General features: G+C 49.4%; 1 long non-coding RNA gene across 1 annotated transcript; it reads right to left on the minus strand.

Annotated features, from left to right (window-relative positions):
• Window positions 1-7,117: 7,117 nt before the first annotated feature.
• On the minus strand, window positions 7,118-8,519 carry LOC119873008. Its single transcript, XR_005362906.1, has 3 exons — window positions 8,353-8,519; window positions 7,729-7,776; window positions 7,118-7,376 (listed from the first exon to the last, which is right to left on the minus strand). It is a non-coding gene; the product is annotated as an uncharacterized LOC119873008 (long non-coding RNA).
• Between the last annotated feature and the right edge of the window lie 283 nt (window positions 8,520-8,802).

Genomic DNA, 8,802 nt, shown 5'->3' on the forward strand with positions numbered 1-8,802 from the left:
AAATTTATTTATTCATGAGAGACACAGAGAGAGAGAGGCAGAGACATAGGCAGAGGGAGAAGCAGGCTCCATGAAGGAAGCCCTACGTGGGACTTGATCCCGGGTCTCCAGGATCAGGCCCTGAGCTGAAGGCGGCACTAAACCACTGAGCCACCCCTGAAAAGAATGAAGATCCTTCATTCTTTTACCAGATATTTTTTTTTGCCAGATATTTTTTTGCGCACCCGGTGCTGTGCCCTGGGGTCAGCTTCTGGAAGCCAGGCAGGCTCCGCACTCCTGGAGCTGCCCTTCCCAGGGGTTGGAAGACCCCATTACAAGCTCTCTGTGTCACCTTGGGCACATCCCTTTCCCTCTTTGACCTCATCTGCAGAATGGGGCGCATAACATCCACACTGCAGTGTGGATGAGACCAAATATTTGAAGCATTCACCTGGGTGCCCGACACGTAGTGGGGCTAAACACACAGTCATCACATGAATGTCTGTAGACTGCCCACCTTTCCCTCCAGCCTCAGAATGAGCCAGGTGAGGACAAAAATCACAAACTAGCTCTAAATCCTGAGGCTCGTTGTGAGCAAAATCTCAATACTGACCCAGTTAGAGAGACCAGCTCTTCCACCACCGTGACCTTGGCTTCAGGTTACCCATTTGTAATGCGGGACTGATCCTCCCACACATACCGGGAGGCCAAGTACCTGAGCTGATGGACAGTACCACAGTGGACCCCTGACCATTCTGTCCCACCCTCCGAGCCACTCCAGAAGAGCCTAAGGTCACTACCCCCCAGGCCTGGTGAGATTCCACCCTGGCCTCCCAGTCCTGGCCTCCTTCTCCAGCCCAACAGGCTTTTTGCCTAAGATCCAGGTTTCAGCAGTTATCTGTTGATTTGATTCCAATGTGGTTTTCTAAGCCAGGCTATGCTGGCCAAAGAGAGAGATCCCTCCTGACACCGATTCAGGCCTCTGACCCTCTCTGCTCCCTATTTGGCTCATCCCCACCCCCGTTAGCTCCGAGCTGGTGTGCCCTGGCAGTAGGAGCAAGAACCTGATTATGTGACCCACGTGACACTGCACACCAAGCCTGTGTTCGTCAGCCCGAGAACCACTCCTCACCCTCCGTAGCTTCAGGGCAGGGCTGGCCTGCTGGGGGCCAGGAAGGTCAGCTAGGCTGATTACAGTGGGAGCAACATGCATGCAAACCCCACACTTTAGGGAACCAGCGAAGGAGAAAACCATTTAAGAATTTCATATCTGGGGGCATCTGGGTGGCTCAGCGGTTGAGCGTCTGCCTTTGGCTCAGGTCGTGATCCCAGGGTCCTGGGATCGAGTCCCGCATTGGGCTTCCCGCAGAAAGCCTGCTTCTCCCTCTGCCTACATCTCTGCCTCTCTCTGTGTGTCTCTCATGAATAAATAAATAAAATCTCAAAAAAAGGAATTTCATATTTGTTATTGCAGAAATACAAAACTACAAAGTAATCACCATGGGAAAATTCAAAACTCTTCCACTTACTCTGTGGCTTAGTGTTGATATTATTTTGTACTGCTCGTGGCAGTGGGGATGGCCTGCTCTTTTTGGAGTTTGGTGCCTCTAGAAGTCTGAATCGAGGCCTAGGAAATGGAAGTGGGGTGCGCAGTCTGTGGGATCCCCCCCAAGTCTGCCCCTGGGGGACAGAGGGGAAAGATGTCTTCTTCTGGCTTCCGGCAGATACCAGAGGAGGTGAGCTGAAGCTTGGCTGGAGGTGGTGCTGATGAGTTATCCAGGATTTTCTTCCCTTCTATCTTGAATTTCCTCCTCCTCAGGCGGGGTGTCAGGGTGCTCATTTATAGCAGGATGGGGCCTCCAGAGCAGATCACAGCTGTCATTTGTTGGTGAAAGGTCGGCAGGCTGGGAGGAAGCTGTTGGGGGTGCCTGGAAGGCCGACAGGAGCTGCAGAGATGAAGAAGCTCCCAGCCAGCCCAGCCCCTGAGCTGGAAAATCTTGAACAAAGGATCCAGCCAAACCATAAAAGAAAAGGATGGGCAGACAGACAGGCTTAGCAAACACATCCTCCATGAGGGGGTCAGAAAATGCTTGGACAGCAGAAGGAAAGGATGCAGATGGCCTGAGAGGAGGTCTGAGGAGTTCTGTTCTGTTCTATGCTTTTTTCTTTTCCTTTTTTCCTCCCTCCCTCCTCCCTCCAATTCTTTCTTCCTTCCTTCCCTCCTTCCCTCCTTTCCTTCTTTCTTTCTTTCCTTCCTTCCTTCCTTCCTTCCTTCCTTCCTTCCTTCCTTCCTTCCTTCCGCCTTTCTTTTTAAATAGGCTTTATTTTTTGGAGCACTTGTAAGTTCACAGCAAAATTGAACAGAGAGTACACACTTCTTATACAGCCCTGTTCCCATTCGCAGTCTCCCCGACCATCAACACCCTCACCAGAACCAGACATTCGTTCCAGTCCGTGAACCTATGATGACACATCATTATCACCCAAGTGTAGAGCTTACATTAGGGTTCACTCTTAGTGTTGTACCTTCTACGGATTTTGATAAATATGTCACAGGACATATCAACCAACAGGGTATCATACGTCCTAGTTTCGCTGGCCCAGAAGTCCTCTGTGCTTCACCTGTACATCCCTCCCTCCCACCCAACCTCTGGCAACCACTGATCTTTCTACTCTCTCCATAGTTTTGCCTTTGCCAGAATGCCATAGAGTTAGAATGTATTTAGCCTTTTCATATCGGCTTCTTTCACTTAGTAATGTGTATTTAAGTTTTCCCCGTGCCTTTTCATGGCTTGATAGCTCATTGTTTTTCAGTGATGAATAATGTTCCATTGTCTGGGTAGATCACAGGTTGTTTATCCTTTCCCCTACAGAAGGACATCTCCGTCGCCCTTCAAGTTTGGGCAATCATGAATAAAGCTGCTATAAACATCTGTATACAAGTTTCTTTTTTTTTTAAGATTTTATTTATTTATTCATGATAGAGAGAGAGAGAAAGAGAGAGAGAGAGAGAGAGAGGCAGAGACAGGCAGAGGGAGAGAAGCAGGCTCCATGCAGGGATCCTGACGTGGGACTTGATCTCAGGACTCCAGGATCATACCCTGGGCCAAAGGCCGGCGCTGAACCACTGAGCCGCCCAGGGATCCCTGTGTACAAGATTCTGTGTGGACATAATTTTCAGCTCCTTTGGGTAATACCAAGGGCTGTGATGGTCAGATTATATAGGAAGAGTATGTTTACCTTCGTAAGAAACCACCAAACTGTCTTCCAAAGTAGCTGCACCATGTTGAGTTCCCATCGACAATGAGCAATAGTTTTTTTCTTTTTTTTTTTTTTGCAATAGTTTTTTCTTTTGAATTTTTTTAATGTAAGCTCTGCACCCATTGGGGGGCTTGAAGTCATGACCCCAAGATCAAGGGTCCCATGCTCTACCCACTGAGCCAACCAGGTGCCCCAGGGCGAGGTCTTGTTGCTGCACTTCCACAACAGCATTTGGTGTCATCGGTGATCCAGAATGCGGCTTCTCTAACACTGTGCAGTAGTATCTCACTGGTGTGTTATTTTGCAATTCCCACGACACAGGATGTGGAGCCTCTTTTCACATACTTGTTTGCCATCTGTATATCTTCTGCGGTGAGGTGTCTGTTGAGGTGTTTGGCCCGTTTTTAAAATTGGGCTATTTGTTTTCTTATTGTTGAGATTTGGAGGTTCTTTGTATATTTTGAATAACAATTCTTTCTCGGATCTGTCTTTTGCAAATCCTTTTTGCCCACTCTGCAGCTTGCCTTCTAATGCCCTTGAACCTCAGCTTTTGAGCTGACAGTTCCAGTCAGATGTGGCCCAGCGTTCAGCCTTTTCCACCCAAATCAGGACTCCTCCAATGGGCAATCATTGTTGCTCTGGGTGCCCCAGGGGGCTGGCAGAGACCTTGTCATATGCTCATGCCACTGGTCTGATGGCACCACCCAATCCAGTGTCCTGCCTCCTCCTCCTTGGGGTTGCTCCCACTAATCCCTGTGCAGGCCTACCTCTCAGGCTCTGCTTCAAGTCAGAGTGATGGACAAGAGACTGGAGGTGCCCATTATTTTTTTTTTAAGTTTATTTATTCATTAAGTAACCCCTACACCCAGTGTGGGGCTCAAATTCATAATACCAAGATCAGGAGTCAAATATTTTTCCAACTGAGCCGGCCAGGAACCTTTAAATTGGGAAGTCAGGGCAGCCCGGGTGGCTCAGCGGTTTAGCGCTGCCTTCAGCCCAGGGCGTCATCAGAGACCTGGGATGGAGTCCCATGTCGGGCTCCCAGTGTGGAGCCTGCTTCTCCCTCTGCCTGTGTCTCTGCCTCTCTCTCCGTGCCTCTCATGAATAAATAAATAAAATCTTTAAAAAAAAATAAAAAAAAATAAAATAAATTGGGAAGTCAGAGGAGGCCCTGCAGATAATGTCACCATTCCAGGCTGAAACCTGGAGCCAGGACAGCACCCTGTGACAAAGGGCCCAGGAGACAGAAAGTCAAGTGTAAAGGCCCTTGCCTATGTGGCTGAAGCAGGGGGTGCCAAGGAGTGGGAGGAGATGAGGCCACAAAGTTTCAAAGACTGGAGTGGAGGCAGGCCATAGTCAGAAGTTTGGATTTATTCCAGATGCAGTGGGAAGCCACAAGAGGGTTTTCAGCCTAGAAATGATATGGTCTGATTTGCATTTTTAAAAGCTTGCTCTGGCTGTTAGGTGGAGGATGGGTTACAAAGAAGCAAGAGGGGAAGCAGGGAGACCAGTTGGGCACTTTACTGCTTCAGTTAATATAAATATCCCACCCCAACAGCATCTCCCTTGCAGACAACCATGGGAGCCAGTTGCATAGAATCCCATGCACACTCACTGCAAACCCACACACACCTCAGGTCTCCCCACACTTGTCATCACACATGGCCTGTTGACACGGGTGCACATGCACACATTCATGTTCCACCACATGCACAGAGGCATAGAAGGCTCATGCACATATGTCGCCATGCATGGCACCAGCAGAGATGTTTTCATGCGCAGGCAAGTACATTTATGCCCTTCCTTACGCCTATATGAGGGACTTTCATCCACAGACATGCATATAGCTACACATATTTCCACACAGCTACACCTATACCCTATTTTCCAAACAGAAGCAGGCCTGAGCAGGGGAAGTGGCTGAGGAAAAGGTGTGAGGGGTTTTATGAGAGGAGGAGGTAATTGCAAACCTTAGACATTGGAGAAAGAAAATGCTCCAACGCCTGCTTTACCCTGAATTGCACCTGATGGTTGGGTCAGCCAGTTATTAGCAAGACTGCATTAAAGTCCTGGATCATCAGGTTGCGTGCTTCTCCCCCTCCCTCATTCTTACCTTGCAGTTCCTCCTCCAGCAGCCACTGTGGCCTGGCTGCCCACCCACCCCTGATATCAAGCAGCTATCACTGCACTCCTAGGGACTTAGAGGGCCTGGGGTTGGGGGCAGGGGCGGGAGGTGGGTGGGGAAGTCCCTGCACCCTAAGGCCTGAAAATCCCTGCAGCTCCCAGGACAGAGAGGAATTCCAGGTTTCCTTTCAGGGCCTCAGGAGTCAACACTGGTGGAGGACAGACTGGAGGGAATGGGGTGAGGTGGGTGGAGTGGGGGCTGCTTTGGGAAAATCTAGACTCCTGAGAATGACCTTTCAAGGCTCCTAGAGCCCCACCACCCTCCCCGACAATGCCTGACCAGCACCTCCCGCTTCTAGCTCTGAGATCTAGCCACAGTGGCCTGCCAGCAACCAGCAGTTCTTCCAACACACACCTTCGGATCTGTGCTTTTTTTTTTTTTTAAGATTTTATTTATTTATTCATGAGAGACACACAGAGAGAGGCATAGAGACATAGGAAGAGGGAGGAGCAGGCTCCATGCAGGGAGCCCAATGCGGGGCTCGATCTCGGATCCCAGGATCACGCCCTGAGCTGAAGGCAGATGCTCAATCGCTGAGCCACCCAGGCGTCCCTGGATCTGTGTTTATGCTCCTCCCACGACTACCAGGAAGAGCTTCCTTATCCTTTCATACTCAGTTCAGAAGCCACCTCCTCAGGAGAGTCTTCCCTGATTGTCTCACCATGTCCTTGCAATTAGAGGTCCCACCTGTGCTCCTGTCCATACTAGCACTTTACCATACTGCCCATCACCCACAGGGTTATACTTCTCTGCTTCTCCATCAGGGCAAAGAACACGTCCATTTGATGCATTGCTGCCTGGCACATTGTAGGTGCTGAACAAATATTTTTTGAACAAATAAAGTTGCTCTATGTGCCAGTGAAAATAGAAAGGAGATTATTTCTGGAAAAAAATCCCTTGCTCCCTCTACTTTCTTTTTTTGCTAGTCCAAGAACCACCTGGGTGACTGCTAAGGCTCCAGTTCACATTGTAGGATACCTGTGGCCATGATTCTCTTCTACATCTTTTGTCTTCAACCAACCCTGGTGTATGTTGCTGGGGTAATGCCGGGTGCCCTGGATTGGGGCGGGAGATAATGGGGGAGGTTTGGAAGGCGGAGTGACATGGGATGAAGACATTCAAGTTAAATGCATGTAATTCCCCATAAATTTCGATGGGGAGAGGGTAGTGGACACAGGGGTGTGTGTGTAATCTGATGGCAGGGAGAATTAGGCTGGGCTCTTAGAGATGGAAAAAGAGCAAGAGAAGGTCCCCAGAGAAAGAAGACCTTCAACAACCTAGACAGGGCTGAGCAGTTTGCTGATTAAAGGAAAGTGCTGGCCAGAGCATCTGTCCTGCTGAGAAATCTGGGCTGTGCCAGGAGACGCAGCTCGATGACTCAGGACCTGGGCTGTGCTGGCGGTCAAACAGGATCCTGGCCTTTGTGACCCCAGCAGAATCCAACTTCCTTTCCCAAGGAGCATAGAAATATAAAACCTGACAGCCATCATTTAGGGAGTGTTTACGACAGAGAAGGTAAGTGCATTCTACTGCCATTTCCCAGGCATGTGCCATGACAGACATCACTAATCAATCTTTTTTTTTTTTCTAAGATTTTATTTATTTATTCATGAGAGACACAGAGAGAGAGAGAGGCAGAGACACAGGCAGAGGGAGAAGCAGGCTCCATTCAGGGAGCCCAATGCGGGACTCGATCCCGGGACCCCAGGATCACGCCCTGGGCCGAAGGCGGAGCTAAACTGCTGAGCCACCCGGGCGTCCCATCACTAATCAATCAGGAGTGCACCTGCCACCTCCAGGCCAGGAGATGTTGGATTCCTTCACCCAGTCTTCCAAGGAGCCCTTAACTGATCAGTGGGAGCTGGTGCATCGGGGGGGCCCTTTTGGTCATCATTGGTCTCCTGAGTGCCGAGTGCTTAAAAATTGATCTCATCCGATTCTCAACAGAAATCTGTGAGATAAATATTAATTTTTCTTTCCCAGATGAAGAACAAAGAAGGGTCAGTGTGGTTAAGGAACTTGACCAAGTTCCTACAGGTACTGAGAAGGGCTGAAAATTCAGACCCTGGTAGGTCTGTCTCCAAAGTCCATGCCCCTGGCCTCCCCTGGGCGTCTGCACCACCACGTTGTGGGCATTTGCTGGGGCTCTGTTGCCTCCCAATCTCCAAGTGTCTTGTACCATTTGAGGTGCCAGCAGGAAAGAGGTGTTACACTCAAACAGGGCAATTGAGTTTTTCAGAAAGGGGCTATTTGCCGAGAGCAAGCAGTGCTAAGAGAAACCAAGAGGAATGGTGAGGACCTACCCTGGTGGGGCAGGGAGGGAGATGAGTAGAATCTGAAGAGAGCCAGAGCTGCAAAAGAAAGAAACAAAGGGAAAAATACCCCTGTGTCTCTCTGCCCATCTTCCCAGTCTCCTCCAGGGGGAGACCCTGGAAGCCAGAGGCATGGAAGTTCGGCTGATGCAGCCCACACAGGTCAGCCTCCTGGACTTCAGAGTTGGGAGACAAGAATGGAAGGATGGGGCTCCAGAGGAACACACTGGGAAGGCCATCCAGAATGCTCCTTTCCTGTATGGGGAGATGGGGTGGGGATTCCCCTCCCTGAAGAGTATTTATGGGCCAATACTGTACATTTCAGTCTGAATCCAAAGACCTGGAGGACCAAGAAAGCCAATAAGGCAAGTCCCAGTCCAAGGGCAGGAGAAGACCTATCCCTCTGCTCAACAGTCAGGCAGATAGAAAATTCTCCCTTCTTCTACTCTTCTGTTCTATTCAAGCCCACCAGCACTGAGGGTAATCTGCCTTAGCCAGCCTAGGGATTCAAGTGTTAATCTTCTCCAGAGACACCCTCGTGGAAACACCTGCAGAATAATGTTTGACCGAATATCGGCTATCTCGGGGTCCAGTCAAGTCAACACATAAAATTACCTGTCATCACACCGTTGATGGTAGAGAGGTGGTAACGACAAAGGCATCTAGGCAGACTGCCCTATGGCATGACTTTGGCAATGACGCTGATTGCTGGCATCTCTTGCATGCTGCCCATCTTCCAAGCTGGGAGCCCAGCCTTCCTGCTGAAGCTGTGAGCAGCTCCAAATCTCTGCTTAAGAATGTCAGAGTCCAAAAAAAAAAAAAAAAAAAAAAAAAAAAAAAAAAAAAAAAAAAAAAAAAAAGAAAGAAAGGAAAAAAAAGAAAGAGAGAGAGAAAGAATGTCAGAGTCCAGGGGCTTTTGGATGGCTCAGTTGGTTAAGCATCTGGCTCTTGATTTCAGCTCAGATCGTGATCTCAGGGGTGTGAGAACAAGCCCGGAGTGGGGCTCTACACTCAGCAAGGAGTCTGCTTAAGATTCTTCCTCTTCCTCTGCCCCTCTGCCCTCCC

This window comes from Canis lupus, chromosome 8 (genome assembly GCF_011100685.1).
Source record: "Canis lupus familiaris isolate Mischka breed German Shepherd chromosome 8, alternate assembly UU_Cfam_GSD_1.0, whole genome shotgun sequence".
NCBI classification, from domain to species: domain Eukaryota; kingdom Metazoa; phylum Chordata; class Mammalia; order Carnivora; family Canidae; genus Canis; species Canis lupus.